This window comes from Thalassophryne amazonica, chromosome 1 (assembly GCF_902500255.1).
Source record: "Thalassophryne amazonica chromosome 1, fThaAma1.1, whole genome shotgun sequence".
Lineage (NCBI taxonomy): Eukaryota > Metazoa > Chordata > Actinopteri > Batrachoidiformes > Batrachoididae > Thalassophryne > Thalassophryne amazonica.
The window spans coordinates 95,335,285-95,353,880 of NC_047103.1; the positions used below are offsets into that span (position 1 = coordinate 95,335,285).

The 18,596-nt window shown below is 40.1% G+C and overlaps 1 protein-coding gene across 1 annotated transcript in view; it reads left to right on the plus strand.

The window, feature by feature from the left end:
- Window positions 1-1,204: 1,204 nt before the first annotated feature.
- Window positions 1,205-18,596, plus strand: part of LOC117512720 (collagen alpha-1(XXI) chain-like) — a 292,990-nt gene continuing 275,598 nt past the window's right edge. The window contains exon 1 of the mRNA XM_034172906.1: window positions 1,205-1,294. The gene's annotated coding sequence lies outside the window, so the exon portion shown is untranslated. The remainder of the gene's footprint in view (window positions 1,295-18,596) is intronic.

An 18,596-nucleotide genomic window follows, 5' to 3' on the forward strand; every position in this document is an offset into this window, starting at 1 on the left:
AAGCCTCAGGTGTTCAGGGTGAGGTCCTAATGCTCAGCCACTCAGTCCTGAATGCATACCACCTGGTGGGAGAAACAGAAAACAAAAACCAAGCCAGCCAAACACCCCAGCCAACAACACCAAGGACTGAACCCTGGGGCACCCCACATGTAATTTTCAAGAATTCAGAATTTGCCCCACCAATGTGTACACACTGATACCTATTGTGTAAGTAGCTTGTTATCCAATCATGTGCCAATCCCCTGAAGCCATACATCTGTAATTTGTCCAATAGCAAAGTATGATCAATAACATCAAATGCTTTCTGTAAATCAAAAAAGATCCCTACAGCATATTGCCTCTTCTCAATTGCATTGGAAATTTGTTCAACAAAATCCATTACAGCCAGTGAAGTAGTGCAATTTTTTTTCTAAAATCGTATTGCTACTCACTAAGGATGTGATGTTTAGCTAAGAAATCATTTAACCTCATTACAAATACCTTTTTCAAAATTAGAAAATTGTGGTAAGGGGGAGATTGGCCTATAATTTGAAAACAACAACAACAACAACAACAACAACAACAAAAAAACAAGTTTGTCATTTGAACAATGGTATCACTTTATCTATTTTCATTTTGAAAGGAAATTTAATGTCATTAATGACAAATTACAGATATACGTTAAAGGCATAACAATACAATCAATAATATTTTTAACCAAAAACATAGCAAAGTTGTCACTATCAGTTGATTTTTTTCACCTAAGTTAATCTCTTTTTCATCCTTTCCTTTAATTTAAGATGTATATATGTTGTTGAACATTCCAGAGATGTTTGATTGGGGATATTTTTGATGTCTATGCATGAAATTTGTGTCATTAACTTGAAGTTCCGTCACACTCCAGCTCTTCAAGATGACAATAATTGATTGAATCTCATGTTTTGGTCAAAACACACCCATACTTAATTGATTTAATGCCACCGCATTGCACCCTGTGTCTTACTTTGTGCTCAGATTACATGCAGTGGAAACAGCAAAGTGGAGGTAAATACACCCCAAATACACTTGACCATGTATTATATATCATCAAGAGAGAGCCCATGGAGTAAGCGGTGGATTGAAATAGAGAGAGAGAGAGAGAGAGAGAGAGAGAGAGGGAGGGAGGGAGGGGGACAGGGGGCTGTGATGTCATCCTGTGGTCACAAAAGCTGCTCTGACAGTCTCAGTAGAAACTGGGAGGAGGACTGACAGGTTCTCTCTTTCTACTTTTTCCTCCACAGTGACATTCATCAGTGCCTGTAGCTCAAACTGAAAGGTAAGAACCTGTTCATCATTTCGTTATTGTACCTGTTGACACATTGCGGAATGTGGTGGGGCTTGTTAGACGACAGTGTTTAGTGTTCATCACACTCATCAGAATTAAGGTCTGTATTAGTCTTTGTCAGAAAAGCTGTGCTCAGGTTGGTGGCTTTTCGGCACCGCTGTGTGCATGTTTTGCCTGCACTTGTATCCTTGAGTCGCTGCAGTTGTTTCACTTGATGTTTCCATGGCATGCGTTTGGTTTGGCCACGAGTAGCCAGTCATCAGGACAAAGACAAGACAAGCTAAATATACAATATAACTGCGCACAACAAGCTCTATGATTATGGGTCAGTGAGGTCTTCTGCTCCACTTTCTCTGTAGTGTGGCATTGCAAAGTTATGATGTTCATGAAGTCTACAGCCAGAAATAACTGTCTCACACCCAAATTATGTACAAATACTGAATAAATGAGAAATGATGGAGGTGTGTACAGAATTCAACCTGGTCGCATGCATAAGGCTTCATTATTCAATCATAAGGCTTTCAGTTACACCTACAATATTTGGTGCAGTTTACTTTCGAGCAGTTGTGTCAGTACTTTTCTGTAGTTATCCGAGCAGAAAAAGAAAGATTCTCTGCGCTTCTGCCAGTCACGACAATCCGGTACAACCAGGTCAGGACGAAACTTGAAGAGGAAAGGAACGCCAGTGCAACACAGGTGTCTGTTCCTTTCCACTTCTGTAGTTATTCTTGTGTGTGGATTCTTTTGGCTGTTCCCATTTTTTGCTTGGCGTCACAGCATCTGATCCAATATAGATCCGCTTGTTGACACATTTTACTCCCTGTACCCTTCCTGAGACAATTCCACATTTATTACATGGAGGTTGGGCCACAGGCGGCCGACAACCATGGGCCATCTTGTTAGGACTGTGCCGTGGTTCTTCAAACAGTTTACTTTGATGTGGGCATTAAAAGTCATGAGGCACTTACTTTATTTACTCAGTAACTGCGCATTAATTGGACATAACAGATGAAACCACCAGCTGCTAAAAGTGCTAATGTCATTCCAACAAGAGTTTCACACTCAGCATGAATATTGCAGCAGACATGTCTTAGATGATGTGTCTGGACATTTCACTGCATAACAAGCCAGATTATTTGAGGGGTTTGTAATAAAATACTCCAAATGACAGACACAACCTCCACCACAGCTAGCCACCGCATCCAGTGGTCTCTTGGTCACCGTCACAGTGAGAGGCAGAGATGCTTGGCTCAGCTGCTGTCATTCTAAGTGACCACGTCCCCAAATTTACAGAACTTTATGGCTTAAATCATCTTCATCAACATTGGTTATCTCTGCTATGCACAATTTGTCATTGCCTTTTGGCACTTGGTTTCTGAGTGATAACTGGGACATCGACAAACAGGCATAAAATTGGAGCCTCCATTCAATTTTGGTGGTGCAGGTAAATCCATAACAGAAAAAATGAGAGTGACTGAGGCACTTTTGATTTAGATATAATGCAAAATCTACACCAAATGGGCTTTCCAATATTAAATTAAAATGTCCACGATATTCGCAATCCAAATCAGATGTGGATCAAACTTTTGTCAGGCGATAGTGAGTGCCAGTTTTGCACCCCACTTTCCAATAAGAGAGTGATTGAGGCATGCTTGATTAAGATATAATGTAAAATATATATTAAATTGAGTTTTCAATGTTAAACTAGCATGTTGCCGTGGGGATCCACAGTCTCTAGATTGGGTAGTGTTTATAAAATAGGTAGTTGACATTTTTCAAAGGTGGCCATAAATTAAGCAATGAGTTGGAATGCCATATGAGTCCAAAATGTTTTTAGAACCTTAGACCTCAACAAGAGGAACTCAACCCTTTTAATTCATGTTCATTATGTCATTTTTCCATGTTAATTTACTGTCTTAATGTATTTATATGTGTGTGTGGATCGGGAGGTCTGCGCGGCTTTGCTTGAGCTGCTGCCCCCGCGACCTGACCTCGGGCGAAGTGGAAGAAAATGGATGGATTATTGTGTGTGTATATATATATATATATATATATATATATATATATATATATATATATATATATATATATATATATGGATTATTTTATTAATGTTTTTATTATTATATTTCATTATTTTATTATTACTTATATTCAGTGATAACCACTAAGCATGGTGGCTTAGTGGTTAGCACTGTTGCCTCACAGCAAGGAGGGCATGGGTTTGATTCCCACTTGTGGGCTTTCTGTCTGGAGTTTGCATGTTCTCCCCGTGTTTGTGTGGGTTCTCTCCGGGTGCTCTGGCTTCCTCCCACATCCAAAGACATGCAGGTGGATTGGAAACTTTAAAATTGTCCATACGTGTGTCTGCGGGTGTGGTTGTGTTTGTTTGTCTATATGTGGCCCTTCGACAGACTGGCGTTCTGTCCAGGGTGTACCCCGCCTCGCACTCTATGACTGATGCGGATACGCTACAGCCCTCTGTGACCCTTAATTGGACTAAGCCATTGAAGCTGAGTGTGTGAGTGAGTGTAATACTTCTATTTTGTCATTTTATTTTGAAATGGAAAACAATGGAAATAAGTGTTTTTTCTTCCTTGTGTCATGCATGTATTTCTAACGTGTTTACAATTATATGCACTTACAATCACACTTTTAATATAAAGATGATTTACTGCCCCCTGCTGGAAAGGCATGTGAGTCCAAAATGTAATTAGTAATGTTCGCTAATATTCGTAGCTTCTCCAAAACTGTTAGTCCTATCAGTGTTCCGTTTTGGCCATTCCTCCTTGACCCAAAATGCATAAGCATACTAAATGGCAAGTGTCAGCTGTGCTTTGTTTGTCCCTGATTTAAGTTGCTTGCACGCACGCACGCACACATGCACGCACGCAAACCATTAAATATTTCACTCATGGTGCCAACTTTAAACTTAAGTCACTCATGGTAACAGCAACATGAGACTTATCTAAATGGAGTAAACCAATTGAGCTACAAAACCACAATGAATCAATAACACTAACACCACTGTTAAACTATCATAAACCACAATAACAACATTTAAACCCTGAATCCCATGGTGCATTGTAGTGCAGCATCCATTGTTTTTTGGTTTCTCCAAAAATATTTGTTCTATCAACTTTCTGTTTTTGCAGCATTCATCCTTGACCCAAAATACATAAGCATGCCAATCGGCAAATGTCAGCTCTCCCCGGTTTTTGCGTGATCAAAGCCATACATATGCACTCACACATAGGCCACTTGGCTATTATAATATTGATTTAAATGGCCACAAAATCTGTGATCTGGATCTGATCCAGAATACATGATTACAGGATATCATCTTACATAGCACTCTGAAATATGAAATAAATTTGATATTTTTTGACAGAGTTATGAATTTTTGATAATTTGTTCAGTGTTATAGATAAAGATTTTTCCAAGATTTTTCCTTACTTTGACCTATTACCTTGAAAACTGAATCACTTCTTGCCTATCAGGATATGAATCTTAAGTAAAAATTCCATTATGACACATGAAAAATTGTGGGCTCCAGGCTGTTCCCACCAGACAAACAAACAAACCAACAAACAAGGGCAAAAACAAGGAGTTAGAAAATCACCCCCGCCCCATACAGTTGTCATGGAGGAGGAAACTATATATAGAGACTAAAACCCTTTTTCTTTTGTACCAGGTTGTAAACATGTTAATTTCTGCTATAAAGTTGGACATTTTAACATCAGCTCCTATGGGAATATGATCTGTTTTGGATCCAGCCTCAAGCAGTCAGTCAAGGAACTGCAACTTTTTATACTTCCAGCCAGGCTTCATGTGAGACCATCAAAGCTTATTCCTTTGTTATGTTATGAAGTGTTCATTGTCCAGTGCAAGCTGTTGACTGGAATGTTTGTTTATAAACGGGTCGACCCTGTCTGTCCAATAGCCAATAAATGAATGACATCTGTAGCAGACCCAACACTGAAATATCAGGCCAATCTCTTCTAATTACCGTATTTTCCGGACTATAAGTCGCACCGGAGTATAAGTCGCACCAGCCACTTTATCCATTATAAAGAAAAACAAACCATAAATAAGTCGCACCGGAGTATAAGTCGCACCAGCCACTTTATCCATTATAAAGAAAAACAAACCATAAATAAGTCGCACCGGAGTATAAGTCGCACCAGCCACTTTATCCATTATAAAGAAAAATAAACCATAAATAAGGTCCACTGGACTATAAGTCCCATGGACATACAGGTATGTTAACATGAAAAGTTCAGATGATAATATTGTGACGGCTACCGTTTTCGGATGCATATTTCACCAGTCGCAACTTGTAATCTGCAGAGTATGATTTTCTTTTTGGTGGCATTTTTTCGGGCCTCCTCCGTTGTCTTGTTATGTTATCAGTAACGTTAAAATTTTTATTTTTCTATGGTAGTCAGAAGTCGCAGGAACAGTCACACAAGCCTCGAGTGCCCTCTCGTGAGCTGCATTTTACCTACGGATATGTTTGTATTTTGCGGACCACATTGCGAGCCGAACCATGCAGCACCTACCTGCGCAGCTCATGACCTCCCAGCGGTGTCGATCCAGCTCCTTCCAAGTGGAGACGCTAATCCTCCGCCGTCGCTCAGTGCTCCCATGCAGCTCTCAGCGTCAACTCTGCTCACACTGATATCCAAGGGTTGAAGCTGTTTTGTTAGCCGTCCCGGAATAAACACCATGTTCGTCTGCTTCAAACGCTTTTCACAATCATCGACGCCAGCTCCTTCCAAGTGCACATGCTAATCCTCCGCCGTCGCTCACCCAATGCTCCCACGCAGCTCTCAGCGTCAACTTAAACACTCTGCTCACATTGATATCCAAGGGTTGAAGCCGTTTTGTTCGCCAAGCCGGAATAACAGCAAGCACCGAGTTCGTCAGCTTCACACGCTGTGGGTGAGGTGAGGAATACGCATCCAAAGTTCTGTTCTCTGATTGGTTATCGCGACCAGCGTGAACTATAGGATGGCCGTCATACTACAGTGCCCATGATGCATTGCATTTCCTTTTCCGGTGGCCATTTTAAAACATAGATCGACTCTGTCACGTAAAATTGTTTTGTTACAGTAAATTAATTGAGATCCTACCGGTATATTTTTCATTTATAAGTCGCACCGGAGTATAGGTCGCACCCCCGGCCAAAACATGTAAAAAAGTGCGACTTATAGTCCGGAAAATACGGTATATATGTCACATATTGTATGTCAGTGTTTCTCAAATAGGGGCATGTGTACCCCCAGGGGTACTTGGTGATATTGCAGGGAGTACGTGAGACTGAAAAGTAACAGGATAATAATACAATAACATGCTTTTGGAGGGCTGTGAACATCGGGCCTCTGAAAATGCATACAGCACGACAACAGCATGTTATTTGCATTATTATCACTTTTTACTGAGATACACAACATGTAACGCGTACATAAAAAGTAGGCTCACTTAACTTTTGTCGTGTCGGCTGGCGCATACTGCTCTCTAAATTCAGCAGTGGGTCCTCATGAAGCTGGCTGCTTTAGCTGCTGTTCATTGTCGTACTATCCATGAGAAAATCATCCAGAATATCCATATTGGGACCAAAACACACTTCTCACCTTTTCATCTTTTCCTCTGCAGACAGTTTTTTTTCCCTTCTGCGGACAGTTCTTGGGCTGTGCGCTATGGCGTCATTTGTTTACGCACCGCAGGCGGGTATAGCCAGATAGCGTCGACGTAAATCTACACTACCGGCCTAGCAATGCCCCGGTAAAGTGATAATAATGTCTGATAACTTGCTGTATGAAAAAAAGACCATCAGTGAAATGAGATGTTATATCTCCTCTTTCCACTTTAAGGATAAAGTTCACATATTCAGCAGATATTTTTACTAAACTGAAAGAGTTGAGTTTTTTTTATATCATACTCATATATATAACAATCAATTATCCTACAGCTCATTGTGGCAACAGTCGGTGAAATTTTCCATTCTGTGAATAGGTGTCACCAGTGGAAAGATCACTGCCAACTTCAGCTCCGACCCTTGTTGCAGCTTCAGATGCCATTTGGTTCCTGATTTCTATCTGGAACCTAACTGGAAACTAATGGGAACATGTGGACGGTAGGCATAAGAGAGGAGTCTGAGCAACTAGATTGGATCAGAAAGCCATTTACGTTTTTGGAAAACTGGATGTTTTGATGAGTTTTGAAAACTGCTCCCTGACAGAGTTTTGGGTGTGAGAAGAGATCACACTGAGCTAGGAAAAGGACTCTGGAGCATCTGCTCCCATTTAGTTCTACCTAGGTCTGTGATACTTCATTTTCAGCAGTGATCCAGATCAAAACAGTACGATACAGATTTTACCTTGCAAAATAGTCTAACAAAAGCTGTAGTTCCCTGCCACCAAGAATGTCAAAGCACAAAGCACATGAGACAAAGACAAGCCCATGCACTCTTAAACCGAACACTCCATTTTAATACAATAATTAAGTTAATGTAACTCAAACTTTGAAAAAAGTTATAGTCACTCATTTACATTAATTAAACGAACTCAAAATGAATTGTTGTCATAACAACTCAGTTCCTTTAAGTTCATTTAAAGTTTTGGGGCATTTAAGTGTTAGTGATGTATTTCCAGTGCATTCCATTCACTCATTTTAATTGAGTTTATGTAGGTGTCACTGTGCATATGTAGTTAGTAAACCTCACTCCCAACAGTGCAAAAGAATTATCTGGTCACAAGGCCAGAGCCCTGGGTTTTAGCCTTCTGGTTAACGAGTCCGACTTCCATGCCGGAGATTGTGAGTTTGCGTCCCGAGGGGAGCGAATGGGTAGAGTCAACAAGCAAACCAAAGAATGCATCAAAAAAATCTAATCGAAAATGTAATACAAATTTGTTAGGCAGAAATTTATTTGTCACTTTTTTATTGAAAACATAAACTAGATTTCCATAAGTTTAATTAACTATAAATTGTTAAGTTACTAAAACTTTAACAATTACATTTTTGAAAATCATTTTATTTAAATTGGCACACTCAAATGGTTTAAGGCAATCGGTTTCCTCAAATGGTTTGAGTCCAACTAAATCGTTGAGTTTTTCAGTGTGGAAGGCCCATGGAAATGACAAATTAATGCAAATACTATCCTTCTGATAGCTGTTTATCATTGAAACATATTGAAAAAGTGACCCACAAAAACAAACAACAACAAAAATCCTTGAAAAACTCAATTGCCTTTCTTATGGTTAATATCTTTATATTGTTTATACCAGAAACACATTTAAGCACCAAAAGAAAGATGAAAAAAGAAAGTAAAAATAGCAGTAAACAACCCTTAAAAGCCCTTTTGACTGTAGTGCCTAGTACTTGTTTCAAATGGACATTTGTACTTGCATGAAGTTACATACTGAAATGTTTGGGCGGGTATTTGTAGCAAATAAACCTGTTAAGAAGGCTCCAAATATAATACTGTATCACTGTTATTTTTATTCAGGACTAAAATTGGCCACTCTGTTACTGCTAGACTACTTAAGCCTCAGGGGGTACTTTGGTTTCAAAATCTCATAAAGTGGGTACTTAAGCCAAAAAATGTTTGAGAACCGCTGCTATATGTGATGTCATTACAAGTACCATATCCCTTTTTATCCGCGCATTTTAACTTTCTATATTCAGTAATGGAAACCCAAATGTTTTGGAAACCTGCCCTCTACTTTTTGAGTTATTCTTTACTTTGTCAGATGGATGCAGGGAAAGGTGCAACTGTGACCTCTGTTAGTTGGTGGAGGTAAACTGGAATAGACATCTCTGCAGTCATCTTTGCTCCATAAACAAATCACTGGTGCTGAGCAATCTGTCAACATCTGTGCACATGAATTGCTCTCTGATCGGCAGGCAGATGAAGTGGTTAGTACACTGCACCAATGGTTTGGCAAATGCAGCCTGAGGTTTGCAGGAATTCAGGTTCCACTTCCATATCTCCACACTGTGCAATGATGCCTGGGCCTTACATGAAAGAGTGAGGCATGCAGCAAGGAAAAAAATACATAGAAAGCTCAAGCGCCTCTCATTTTTGTTGAGCATCATGGTAGAAAAATTTTTAAAATTACTGGGAAGGAATCATAACTTCAGATTATGTTGTGACATTCTCACGGCTTTCTTCACAGTGTGCCGGATTGAGACTGAACATTTAATGTGAACTGAAGGGAGTTGTGGCCTGTACTTAGCGTATTGTCTTACATACAATTTTTACATGTTCTATAAAGACCCTCAATCAATCAATCAATCATAAACAATATTTACATTTTAACAGTGTCTTCAGGAGTGTATGCATCTGCGTGTGCATGAGCATTTGACAAGAGCGGAAGTTAGCTTTGAGATAGCGGAAGTTAGCATGCATGTTGACATCCGTGAAATGTCTTTGAAATCACTCCAGAGGTGTTGTCAGGTTACAAAAACAGCATTTTCAGTTTTAGAAGTGTTTATTTCTCACTAGCTTTAACATAATGAATGACAAAGAGGTTATATTTACACACAAATGAAACAGAGTTTTGCAGCTAGCTAGACCAGCCTGTGACATCAGCATGCTAACATCCACAAAATGTTTTGTAAATAAGTCCAGAGGTGTTATTAGGTTCCAAAAACAGCATTTTCAGTTTAGAAGTGTTTATTTCTTGCTAGCTTTAACATAATATATGAGAAACATATAAACACACAAAACAAAGCGGTTTTGGAGAGACTAGTCGCTGACATCATGGTGCAGCTCTACTCTGATTGGCTGTCACCTCCACCAGTTGAAAAAAAAGAACAGAACAGAATGAAACAGAATTTAACCTCTTAATATACCTCTTAAAATAGGTCAAGGTTAGCAATCTTTGAACTTGTCCAAGATCTATGGAACAAAGATGTTCCCTATGAATTTGAAGACTCTGGCAGTAATACAACCCCTGGCAAAAATTATGGAATCACTGGCCTCAGAGGATGTTCATTCAGTTGTTTAATTTTGTAGAAAAAAAGCAGATCACAGACATGACACAAAACTAAAGTCATTTCAAATGGCAACTTTCTGGCTTTAAGAAACACTATAAGAAATCAAGAAAAAAAGATTGTGACAGTCAGTAACGGTTACTTTTTTAGACCAAGCAGAGGAAAAAAATATGGAATCACTCAATTCTGAGGAATAAATTATGGAATCACCCTGTAAATTTTCATCCCCCAAACTAACACCTGCATCAAATCAGATCTGCTCGTTGACATTGACCCTATGCCATGACATTGACCCTATGTGTCTTTTTGCAAGGAATGTTTTCACAGTTTTTGCTCTATGGCAAGATGCATTATCATCTTGAAAAATGATTTAATCATCCCCAAACATCCTTTCAATTGTCCAAAATATCAACGTAAACTTGTGCATTTATTGATGATGTAATGACAGCCATCTCCCCAGTGCCTTTACCTGACATGCAGCCCCATATCATCAATGACTGTGGAAATTTACATGTTCTCTTCAGGCAGTCATCTTTATAAATCTCATTGGAACGGCACCAAATAAAAGTTCCAGCATCATCACCTTGCCCAATGCAGATTCGAGATTCATCACTGAATATGACTTTCATCCAGTCATCCACAGTCCACGATTGCTTTTCCTTAGCCCATTGTAACCGTGTTTTTTTTCTGTTTAGGTGTTAATGATGGCTTTCATTTAGCTTTTCTGTATGTAAATCCCATTTCCTTTAGGCGGTTTCTTACAGTTCGGTCACAGACGTTGACTCCAGTTTCCTCCCATTCGTTCCTCATTTCTTTTTGTTGTGCATTTTTCGATTTTTGAGACATATTGCTTTAAGTTTTCTGTCTTGACGCTTTGATGTCTTCCTTGGTCTACCAGTATGTTTGCCTTTAACAACCTTCCCATGTTGTTTGTATTTGGTCCAGAGTTTAGACACAGCTGACTGTGAACAACCAACATCTTTTGCAACATTGCGTGATGATTTACCCTCTTTTAAGAGTTTGATAATCCTCTCCTTTGTTTCAATTGACATCTCTCGTGTTGGAGCCATGATTCATGTCAGTCCACTTGGTGCAACAGCTCTCCAAGGTGTGATCACTCCTTTTTAGATGCAGACTAACGAGCAGATCTGATATGATGCAGGTGTTAGTTTTGGGGATGAAAATGTACAGGGTGATTCCATAATTTTTTCCTCAGAATTGAGTGATTCCATATTTTTTTCCTCTGCTTGGTCTAAAAAAGTAACCGTTACTGACTGCCACAATCTTTTTTCTTGATTTCTTATAGTGTTTCTTAAAGCCAGAAAGTTGCCATTTGAAATGACTTTAGTTTTGTGTCATGTCCGTGATCCGCTTTTTTTCTACAAAATGAAACAACTGAATGAACATCCTCAGAGGCTGGTGATTCCATAATTTTTGCCAGGGGTTGTAGGACTGTACTTATGCTGAGCACAGACAGACGGACAGATGGATGGACTGATGCAAAGTCTTTGCAATATTTGATGGCCTAGGGTAATAAATCCCATCAAAGACACACCAAGACAAAAAAGCAAGTTAAATTAGCCTGTTAACAACAACAACATAGACTGGTGTCCTGTCCAGGGTGTACCATGCCTCAGGCCCTATGACTGCTGGGATAGGTTTCAGCCCCACCGTGACCTTGACTGGAGTAAGTGGGTATAGAAAATGGATGAATGGATGGACAACATGTCATTCATTCTGAGTGGCTCAGGTTAGAAAGGTGGGGCTGTCACGCCATCGCTTCAGAAAAGTTCCATATTGCTTGTCCACATGAAGATGTGAAGGCTGTGTTTTCAGATTTATCCACTCTGGGACTAGTTTTCAAAAAGTATAGTGTTTTTGGCCGCTGAAAATTGTTGTTTCCATGTGGAAGAAACACCAATAAGTTACAAAACTGATGTGGATATGCCAAAACCTGTTTCTGTGTGCATGGGGCTTGAGATGTGGCCTCACAACCACGCAGGGCCTTGCAGCCACAGCAAACACCATAAGGACATGTGCCAGGGCATGACCATTACCCAGTACCCTGGACAACATGCAATCATGGGGATTACACACCAGCCAACCAATGAAGGTGTACACTCATCACCGCATGTGAGAGTGATGCCACCCTGTGAGCTTAAGATATGGAACACTGGTCCCCAGTCTCAATGTCTGACAGAAACTAAAACCCCTCAGAGCAAGTGGTCCGTTGTCCCACCTGTAACTGTCCACTGTGCCTCCCAGTTTTTTTTTTTTTTTGCTTTGTTTTGTTACTTTGAAGGTGCAAGAAAAAAAATCACAGGTTGCGTTTTTGTTGTTGTTGTTGTTGTTATTGGGGGAGGGAGAGGTGCTTTAAGAGACTTTTTACCCAAGGCCATCAAATATGGCCATCGGGTACTGTCAAGACTTTGCATCCATCCATCCCTCCGTCCCTCCATCTGTCTGTGCTTGGCATAAGTCCAGTTCTATTACTGCCACAGTCTTCAAATTCACAGGGAACATTCTTGGGGGGACACAGACCTTGGACAAGTTCAAAGATGGCTAACCTTGGCCTACTTTAAGAGGTATTTTAAGTGGTCAAAATGTCACATTCTGTTTTTTTTGAGTGGCGAGGGTGATAGCCAATCAGAGTAGAGCAGCACTGTGATGTCAGTGGCTGGTGTCTCGAAACCTGCTTCGATTATGTGTTTATATAACATATTCCTCATATATTATGTAAAAGAAAAAGGAAATATAAAAGGAAAAGAAATCAACACTTCTAAAACTGAAAATGCTGTTTTTTTAACCTCATAACACCTCTGGAGTAATTTACAAGACATTTCGCGGACATCAGCATGCACGCTCACTTCCGCTAACTTCCATTCTTGTCAAAAGCTCATGTACATGCAGATGCCGTTCAAACATAAATATTATTCATTTATGATTGATTTATTGATAGAGGGGCTTTATTGAACATGTACAAATTGTATATAAGGCAATCTTAATAATTAGCTAAAAAAAAATGCAAATTATAAAGAAGACAATGCTCATACGGCTGAGGGGATTTTAGCATTGCGTTATATTTTCTTTTTACATGCAGTGTCGCTATTTTCCCTAATGCAATGATTGGCATTGTCTTTGTGTTAATAATATTAGTGCTGTAGTGTAATTTGCCATATGTTTGTTTGCCATATGTACATTTATTTGTAATGCAATTGTAATTATGTAATTTACACAACTTCGGCATTTACATTTAGGCCATGGCCCTCCATTCAGATTCATTTACTTCCCTTCAAAGGCAAGACACATCTGCTCTCAACATGTTTGGTTTAGAAGTTACATGTACTATGAAATTAGCTTGTTGGTGGCCTGGTCTGGTGGTCACCAAGTCCACCACTGCTTGTGGGATATTACAGAAGGAAATTGTAGCTTTTTAGACTGATCTAGCTCATCGAAGTTCACCATATATATAAAAGGTTTTGCCATCATTAAATAGCCTTTTAATCTTTTAAATGTAAAGTTTAACGATCAGAAACATATGCAAACCCTAAAATCATTCTTGTTTGTTCCTGTTGATTCCTTTTGTCCACCCAGCTGTAAAAGGACACCAGCCTTGGGTGGGAAGGTAATGTGTGATGGAGTGATGGATTTATACTGTGTACCATCCAGGGGGAGTTGGAGAGGTGCCTACTGTTGGATCATTCAGTGGGCATTGAGTGCACTAGGGATATAACATTTTTGCAACACTTTAGTCCTATATCATATTCTGATGAACTTTTGATGGAAAACAATGAAAGTCAACATTTCTTCTGTATTTGATCCAAAAGCTTACTTATGACTGACTTTGAAATTTTTCTAGTTGTTGCATTTGGGTGGATTTCCAAAAGCTACAACCCTGGTTGAATAATAAACAAAAAAGGGAAAAGCATGATGACTCAGCAATACAATCTAATCGCCACTGAAGTCTTACAAATGCTAAGGGCCCCTTCACACATAGTACAAATGTGGATGAATTGTGCACAAAGCAGGAAATGTATGCAATTCATGTAAAATCAGAGCTGCCTCAACATCCACACGACTCACTTGACACTTGTAGGATGAAAACAGTCAGCAGACGATCACTTTCAAGGTGGTTGTGAAATTTGTGTAAGTGCCCCACGAGTGTGGCTTCGCAAAACAGCAGCACACATGCGAGGTCCCAGAGTGCCGTGCGTGTGAATCACGCATGTGTTGCGCTCCCATAAACAAGCCTCGTGCCCGGGGGGTGCGCACTTGCATGAGCTGCTGATGCAATCCTAATTCCACTGAAGTTGGGACGTTGTGTGGAATGTAAATAAAAACAGAATACAATGATTTGCAAAATCTCTTCAACCTATATTCAACTGAATACACCACAAAGACAAGATATTTAATGTTCAAACTGATAAACTTTATTGTTTTTGTGCAAATATTTACTAATTTTGAAATGGATGCCTGCAACACATTTCAAAAAAGCTGGGACAGGGGCAATACAAGACTAGGAAAGTTGATGAATGCTCAAAGAACACCTGTTTGGAACATTCTACAGGTGAACAGGTTAATTGGAAGCAGGTGAGTGTCATGATTTGGTATAAAAGGAGCATCCCCAAAAGGCTCAGCCGTTCACAAGCAAAGATGGGGCGAAAATCATCACTTTGTGAACAACTGCGTAAAAAAATAGACCAACCGTTTAAAATGTTTCTCAACGGTCAATTTCCAAGGAATTTAAGGATTGCATCATCTACAGTCCATAGGATAATCAGAAGATTCAGAGAATCTGGAGAACTTTCTACACGTAAGCGGTAAGGCCGAAAACCAACATTGACTGCTTGTGACCTTCGATCCCTCAGGCACTGCATTAAAAACCGACATCATTATGTAAAGGATCTTACTGCGTGGGCTCAGGAACACTTCAGAAAAACATTGACAGTTAACACAGTTCGTTGCTACATTCAGAAGTGCAAGTTAAAAGTACCATGCAAAGCGAAAGCCATACATTAACAACATTCAGAAATGCCGCCACCTTCTCTGGGCCCGAGCTCATTTGAAGTGGACAGATGCAAAGTGGAAAGGTGTGCTGTGATGAGTCCACATTTCAAATTTTTTTGGAAATCATGGATGTTGTGTCCTCTGGACAAAAGAGGAAAAAGACCATCCCGACTGTTACCATCGCAAAGTTCAAAAGCCAGCATCTGTGATGGTATGGGGGTGTGTTAGTGCCCATGGCATGGGCAACTTACACATCTGTGATGGCACCATCAATGCTGAAAGGTACATCCAGGTTTTGGAGCAACACATGCTGCCATCCAAGCAACGTCTTTTTCAGGGACATCCTGCTTATTTCAGCAAGACAATGCCAAGCCACATTCTGCATGTGTTACAACAGCATGGCTTCGTAGTAAAAGAGTGCGGGTACTAGACTGGCCTGCCTGCAGTCCAGACCTGTCACCCATTGAAAATGTGTGCCGCATTATGAAGCGCAAAATACGTCAACGGAGACCCCGGACTGTTGAACAACTAAAATCGTACATCAAGCAAGAATGGGAAAGAATTCCACCTAAAAAGCTTCAACAATTAGTGTCCTCAGTTCCCAAACATTTATTGAGTGTTGTTAGAAGGAAAGGTGATGTAACACAGTGGTAAACATACCACTGTTCCAGCTTTTTTGAAATGTGTTGCAGGCATCCATTTCAAAATCAGCAAATATTTGCACAAAACCAATAAAGTTTATCAGTTTGAACATTAAATATCTTGTCTTTGTGGTGTATTCAATTGAATATAGATTGAAAAGGATTAGCAAATCATTGTATTCTGTTTGGCAGCATGATGGCTTAGTGGTTAGCACTGTTGCCTCACAGCGAGAAGGTCGTGGGTTCAATTCCTGTGGCCTTTCTGGTTGGAGTTTGCATGTTCTCTCCGTGTTTGCATGGGTTTCCTCCGGGTGCTCCGGTTTCCTCCTCGGTTAGGTGGATTGGACTCTTTAAAAAATTGTCCGTAGGTGTGTGTGTGGGTGTGTCTGTGTTTGTTTGTCTATTTGTGGCCCTGCGACAGACTGGCGTCCTGTCCTGGGTGTACCCTGCCTCGCACTCTATGACTGCTGGGATAGGGTCCATCCCCCCGTGACCCTTAATTGGACTAAGCGGTAGAAGATGAATGAATGTATTCTGTTTTTATTTACATTTTACACAACGTCCCAACTTCATTGTAATTGGAGCTGTATATAGATGTACAGATGGTGTGTTGGTGTGTGCGCTGGACTGACAAGGGTGTGTCTGCCCACAGCAGCATCTGTTGAGATCTCTGGTTCTGGACGGCATGACTGGGGAACACATACCGTGTTTGGACGGACATGAACTTTCAACTGTCCACTGTGATGTGCGTGTGTCTTCTTGCTGTCTTCACGTGGACATTCATAAAACATATATCGCTGTTGTGATCGGCTGCGGCGTGCGTGGACATGGCGCGCATATTGACAGGCTGCCCCAGATGACAATGGACTGTCAGATCAGAACATGCATCGGGCAATTTGAATGTCACGTCACCCACATGAGCTCTGTTCCACATGACGCGGTATTTGTCGTGCGGCGCACCGTCCACAAGACGCGTCGGGCTGGACACGCGTTCGGGGCTGGCTGGATACACCGGACCTTTAGATGTGGACATGATAACAGTGCACTGCTCCATTCATGTAATTTCATGACTGTTCGTTTGTGACCATGGGTCATCTACAGAGGAACAGACAGTTCATACTTGATAAGAGGGATTCAGTGAAATGCTGTGTGGTTTTATTTATTTATTTATTTTAATACATCCATCTCTTTGTTGATTTCAGGCATTTTCCTGCACCATTTATAAGCCAGTGACAGTAATGCAGTGGTAAGGTTTTGGGCTGGCAATCAGTAAAGTGCAGATTCAAATCCCGTAGGTGGCATGTTTTTTTTTTTGTTTTGTTTTCCACAGCAGCGGAGCGATGTGGTTCCACATGTACCAGCTGGTTTTTATTTTTTATTTTTCCACATCAGCGGTGCAATATGGTTACACATGCTCCAGTTGCTCGCACTGTGTTTGTGCACGAGCATGCACAAAACCGTCGCAGTGGGATGGTACAAGCCTGCCCATCAGCATGTTGCTTTGTGGTTCGCTAATTCGAACTGTTTCGCCATAATTCAACCAAATTTGGACTCTGTGTGAAGGGGCCTTAAAAATTTACTGAAAGCCAAGAATGCTATGCAACCTTCCCCATATTCAGTCAAGTTTTGCATAAGTGTACAGACATGGGTTCATGAGTGAACCTTTGTAAAGATCAATGTTGCCACAGCTACTTTGAAAAAGTAATGCAATGACTGATTACTGATTACTCCTTGAAAAAGTAACTTAGTTACTTTACTGATTATTCAATTGTAAAAGTAACTAAGTTAGATTACAAGTTACTTTTTTACTTTCACCAGCTGCCAACAACACCCCTCTGACCTCAAAATGAAAATAACCTGTTTTGCCAATAGTCACTTTATAGTCACCCTTTTTTTTTACTTCAATTAACATAAATACTTGTTTTATAAGTAAAATAATAATAATAGTATAAGTAAAATAAAGACATCTTTCTTGACCTCATATTTAACTGTTGTCAGCACTGTAACAGTAAAACTTGCGATTACTAATCTACATTGTTTGTAAATGTAGCTATTAAATTCTTTGTAACATTTTTCTAACATTTAAATTCTCTCTAATCATTTTAGTTGTTGAAATTATTATTATTACAATTAGTATTAGTAGTTGTAGTTAAAAAGGCTTCAAAACCGGACCTTTAATCTAGGGGTGTTGTGGGGTGGCCGCATCGCGGTGCTTGAGCACAAAGAATGGATAACGTTTATTTATGCAGAAAACACGACCAGATTGACAGGTAAGAAAATTTATGGTGTTTTTACGTCATGTTGTCCTCAGAAAGAAAGTTTAAGTTGTTGTTAGAAGTCTGAAAGGGATCGGACTGGTTCAGGCGATGGACTCAAATGCTGGGAGCAAGGACGAGACAGAAGTGAATGAAAGGAGATTTATTTATAATAATGGATTAACAAAGGATTTAATAGAGCTGAAGCTGGAGTTGGTGCTGAGACAGGGCCCACTTGTAGAGTGGAAAGTCAGGAGCTGCAGTGCATAAGGAGCCAAGCTTGGGAATGAAACCCAAGAGTGTGGTACAGGAACCAGAGCCAGGGGGGAGGAACGTTCTGAGAAATGAGGAGAACAAAGGTGAGTGATTGTATTTGTAACACTGGAAGCA